A 6,000-nucleotide genomic window follows, 5' to 3' on the forward strand; every position below is an offset into this window, starting at 1 on the left:
CCTAGAAAATAGCCTCAAAGTGGGCAAATCTAAGAGTTATTGGCCATAAAGAGGAGGTAGGGACAGATCAAGATAGAAAGTTTATTTGAAGCAATAATAACAGAACTTCCCAAACCTAGGGAATGACATCAATATTCAAGTACAAGAAGGTTGCAGACAGGCAAGCAGATTTAGCCCAAAGAAGACTACCTAAAAGCATTTAATAATCAAACTTCCAAAGATCAAAGACAAGGGAAGAATCTTAAAAGCAGCAAGAGAAAAAAAATAGCATACAATGGAGCTCCAGTATGTCTGGCAGCAGACTTCTCAGTGGAAACCTTATAGGTCAAGAAGGACTGGCGTGACATATTTAAAGGTTGAAGGAAAAAACTTTTATCCTAAAATAGTATATCCAATGAAAATATCCTTCAAACATGAAGAAGAAATAAAGATTTTCTCAGACAAATAAAAACAGGGATTTCATCAACACCAGACCTATCCTATAAGAAATGTTAAAAGAAGTTTTTCAATATGAAAGTAAAGGACGTTAATGAGCAAAAAGAAATCATCTGAAGGTACACAACTCATGGGTAATAGTAAGTACACAGAAAAACATAGAATATTATAACACTGTAATTGTGGTGGGTAAACTACTCATGTCTTGAGTAAAAAGACTAAAAGGTGAACTGATCAAAAATAGTAACTACAACAACTTTTTAAGACATATTCAGTACAGTACAGTACAGTACAGTATAAATAGAAACAACAAACAGTTAAAATATGGGGGGGTGAAGTTAAAGTGTAAACATTTTATTAGCTTTCTTTTTGTTTGTTAGATTGTTCATGCAATCAGTGCTAAGTTGCCATCAGTTTAAAATAATGGGTTATAAAATAGTATTTGCAAGCCTCATGGTAATCTCAAATCAAAACACATACAACAAATACATAAAAAATAAAAAGCAAGAAATTGAAATATACCTCCAGAGAAAATCATCCTCATTAAAAAGAAGACAAGAAGGAAGGAAAAAAGAAAGAGAAGATCACACAGCAACCAGAAAACAAATACAAAAATACAGGAGTAAGTCCTTACTTATCAACAATAACATTGAATGTAAACGGATTAACCTCTCCAATGAAAAGACACAGAGTGGCTGAATGGATTAAAAAAAAAATCATCTGTTGCCTATGGAAAAACCACTTCACCTATAAAGACACACAGAGACTAAAAATAAAGGGAAGGAGAAACATATCCCATGAAAATGGTAACTAAAAATAAGCAGGAATAGCTAAACTCATATCAAACAAAATAGATTTCAAGACATAAACTATAAAAAGACACAAAGAAGGTCATTACATAATAACAAGTGTCAATTCACAAGAGTATATAACAATTGTAAATATGTATGCACCCAACACTGGAGCACTCAGATATATAAAGCAAATATTATTAGACCTAAAGAAGGAAGAAGAAAATAGATCCTGTTAAATTTATGACTGGAGATTTTAAGACCCCACTTTGGGCATTGAACAGATCATTTAGACAGAAAATCAATAAGGAAACATCAAATTTTATCTGCACTATAGACCAAAAGTACCTACTAGATATTTGCATAACATTTCATGTAACAGCTGCAGAAAATACATTTGTCTCTTTAGCACATGGATTATTCTCAAGGACAGACTACAAGTTAGGTCACAAAACAAGTCTCATAACATTCAGAAAATTAAAATAATATCAAGCATCTTCTCTGAACATATGTAATAAAACTAGAAATCAATAACAAGAGGAATTTTTAAAACTATACAAACACATGTATATTAAACAATATGCTTTCAAATGACCAGTGGGTCAATAAAGAAATTAAGAAGAAATTTTAAAAATTTATTGAAGAAAATAAAAATGGAAACACAACATATCAGAACCTATAGGATACAGTGAAAACAGTACTAAGAGAGAAGTATATAGCAATAAGCACCTACATCCAAAAAGTGGAAAAGGTTTAAATAAACAACATAACAATGCATCTTAACTAGAACAGCAAGAGCAAACCAAACCCAAAACTAGTAAAATAAATAAATAATAAACATGAGAGCAGAAATAAATAAAATTTAAACAAAAAATACAAGAAATCAATAAAATGAAAAGTTGTTTTTTAAAAAGATAAACAAAATTGACAAATTTTTAGCCAGACTAACTAAGAAAAAAGAAAGGAGTCCCAAATAAATAAAAACAGAGGTGAAAAAGGAGACATTAAAACAGATATTACAGAATTCAAAGGACCATTAGAGGCTACTATGAGTAACTACATGCCAATAACCAGAAAACCTAGGAGAAATGGATGAATTTCTGGACATTTACAACCTGCCATGATTGAACCAGGAAGAAACTCAAAACCTGAACAGATCAATAACTAGCGATGAGATTAAAGCCATAATAAAAACATCCCAGCAAGAAAGAGCCTGGAACCTGATGGCTTCACTGCTGAATTTTACCAAACATTTAAAAAAAACTAATACTAATCCTATTCAAATTACTTCAAAAAATAGAGGAGGAGGGAATACTTCCAAACTCATTCTATGAGGCCATTATTACCCTGAAACCAAAACTAAAGATACATCAAAAAAGAAAACCACAGGTCAATACCTCTGATAAATATTGATGCAAAAATTCTCAACAAAATACTAGCAAATCAAATCCAACAATAAATTAAAAGATCATTCATTATGACCAAGTGAGATTTATCCCAGGGATGCAAAAATGGTTCAACATACACTAATCAATGTGACAATTGCATCAACAAAATGAAGGATAAAAATCATATGATCATTTTGACTGATGCTGGAAAACATTTGATAAAATTCAACATCTCTTTGTGATTTAAAAAATGGGTGTAGAAAGAACATACCCCAACATAATAAAAGCCATATATAACAGACCCACAGCTAGTATCATATTGAATGGGGAAAACTGAAAGCCTTTCCTCTAACATCTGGAACATGACAAGGATGCCCACGTTCACCACTCTTATTCAACAAAGTACTGGAGATCCTAGCTAGAGTAATCAGACAAGATAAAGAAATAAAGGGCATCTAAATTGGAAAGAGTATTCTTGGGAAAACTGCATATCGATATGCTAAAGAATGAAATTAGACCTCTATCCCTCACCATATACAAAAATCAAATAAAAGTGGATTAAAGCCCTAAGTCTAAGACCTCAAACTATGAAACTACTAAAAGAAAACATTGGGGAAACTCCCCCAGTCACTGGGATAGGCAAAGATTTCTTGAGTAATACCCCACAAGCATAGGCAACCAAAGCAAAAATGAACAATTGGGATCAGATCAAGTTTACAACTTCTGCACAGTGAAGGAAACAATCCACAAAATGAAGAGACAATTCACAGAATGTGAGAAAATTTTTGCAAACTATCCATCTGACAAGAGATTAATAATTAGCATATATAAGCAGCTCAAACAATTCTACAGGAAAAAATCCAATAATCCAATTTTAAAATGGGCAAAATGTCTGAATAGACATTTCTTAAAAGAAGACATGCAATGACAAACAGATACATGAAAAGGGGCTCAATATCATTGATCATCAAAGAAAGGCACAACAAAGCTACAAGGAGATATTATCTCACCACGTTAAAATGTCTTTTATTCAAAAGACAGGCAATAATAAATGCTGGCAAAGATGTGGAGAAAAAGGAACCCTCGTACAGTATTGGTGGGGGAATGTCAATTAGTACAACTGCTATGGAGCACATTATGGAGGTTCCTCAAAAAACTAGAAATAAAACTACCATATGATCCAGCAATCCCACCGCTAGGTATCTATCCAAAAGAAAGGACATCAGCATATTGAAGAGATAACTTTACCCCCATGTTTATCACAGCTCTGTTCACAATAGCCAAGACATGGAGACAAACTAAGTGTTCATCAACAGACAAATGGATAAAGAAAATATGGTACATATACACAATGGATACTATTCAGCCATAAAAACAAATGAGATCCTGTCATTTGCAATAACATGGATGGAACTGGAGGTCACTATGTTAAGTGAAGTAAGCCAAGCACAGAAAGATAAACTTCGCATGTTCTCACTTATCTGTGAGAGCTAAAAATTAAAACAATTAAATTCGTGGAGATAGAGAGTAAAGTGATGGTTATGAGAGGCCTCAGAGGTTAGTGGCAGGGGTGGGGGGTTGAGTAGTGGGAATGGTTAAAGAGTAAAAAAATAGATAACATGAATAAGATCAAGTATTTAGTAGCATAACACCTTGACTACAGTCAAGAATAATGTATTTTACATTTTAGAATAACTAAAAGAATATAATTGGAATGCTTGTAACACAAAGAAATGATTAATGCCTTGAGGTGATGGATGTCCATTTACCCTTATGAGATTATTACACACTATATGCCAGTACCAAAATATCTCATGTACCGTATAAACATATGTAACTCTTGTGTACCTGCGAAAAATAAAAATTAAGAAGAGAAAAGTTAGAGGACCTGAGAGAGCCTCAGAAATGCTTAGTGCTTGCTGGGACTGCTGGTATAAGCTTTTCTGATTCTCATAAAAATCCTCTGAGAGCTAAACTTTCCATTCTTCCATAGTAGCAGGAAGAGAGACCCTAAAATAATAAAACAGGATGGCATCTCAGTCATCAATGTCATATTTGGAAACATACCTTTCAGAGAAGCCAGACATCCTGGTCCCTGGAAAAGGATGGTTACATAGCCAAGAAGAGAAATGAAATATTTCTGAATTCCTTTGCTCAGAGTTTCCCTCTGGATATAAGACAGGTTGCTTCTGGACTCTTGATAATTAGACATATTACATCTTAGATTCCCTTTGAGTCCTTTTTTGAGACTCTTTCTCATCAATGCTCCCAGCCTCTATTCCCCATCCCTCAACTTTGGGTTGGACCAAGACAAGTGGCTAACAATCTCCTCCCCAGTACTTATCCCCTCTATTGAACCTTTATCCCGTAAGGATATGGTATCAAAGGTGATCACTTGCTATTCTATCAACCCAACCAACATTGATAGTATAATGGAAGACCACTTCTCTCCCAGCTAGGGCCCTCATCCCCTGAAGAGTTAGCATTTGTGTATTTTCCTGTAGTCCTTGTATTGTGTCAACAAAGACAGCACTGTACTGAAGGGAGCCTCAATCCAAAGGCAAAAGTCTAGATCATTTAAATAAGCCTATAGGGCATTTTTCTAAAAGTTAAACCTAAAATCAAAACAATGAACTTTATTGTCCTCTATAGCCTACCTCAAATCCAATTCAAATCAATAAAAGATTGTTGCCCACTGTGCCTATGATTAGGGTCAGCCCTGATAGGGATTGTTGTGCTCACAGTACCACAGGCTTCTAAAGAGTAGGATCATTGTCAAAACAATCTACAGATTCAATGCAATCTCCATCAAAATTACAAAGGCATTTTTTCACCGAAATAGAAAAAACAGTCCTGAAATTCATATGGAACCGTGATAGACATTAAATAGCCAAGGCAATCTTGAGAAAGAAGAACAAAGGTGGAGACATCATACATTCTGATTTTAAATTATATTACAAAGATTTAGTAATCAGAACAGTATGGCACTGGAATAAAAAAAAAGACATATAGACCAATGGAGCAGAATAGAGAGCCCAGAAATAAACCTACACATATACTGTCAAATAATTTTTGACAAGGGCAGCAAGAACATGCAACGGAGAAAGGATAGTCTCCTCAATAAATGGTGTTGGAAAAACTGGATATCCACATACAAAATAATGAAATTGGAGCCTTGTCTTACACCACTCACAAATAAAACAGTTCAAAATAGATTAGAGATTTAAACATAAGACCTGAAACATAAGACTCCTAGAAGGAAACATAGAGAAAAAGCATCTCGATATTGGTCTTGGCAATTTTTGGGGGGTATTTGACACCAAAAGCACAGGCATAAACAGCAAAAATAAATAAGTGGAACTACATCAAATGAAAAAGCTTCTGTG

Source organism: Gorilla gorilla, chromosome 5, assembly GCF_029281585.2.
Source record: "Gorilla gorilla gorilla isolate KB3781 chromosome 5, NHGRI_mGorGor1-v2.1_pri, whole genome shotgun sequence".
Taxonomy (NCBI): domain Eukaryota; kingdom Metazoa; phylum Chordata; class Mammalia; order Primates; family Hominidae; genus Gorilla; species Gorilla gorilla.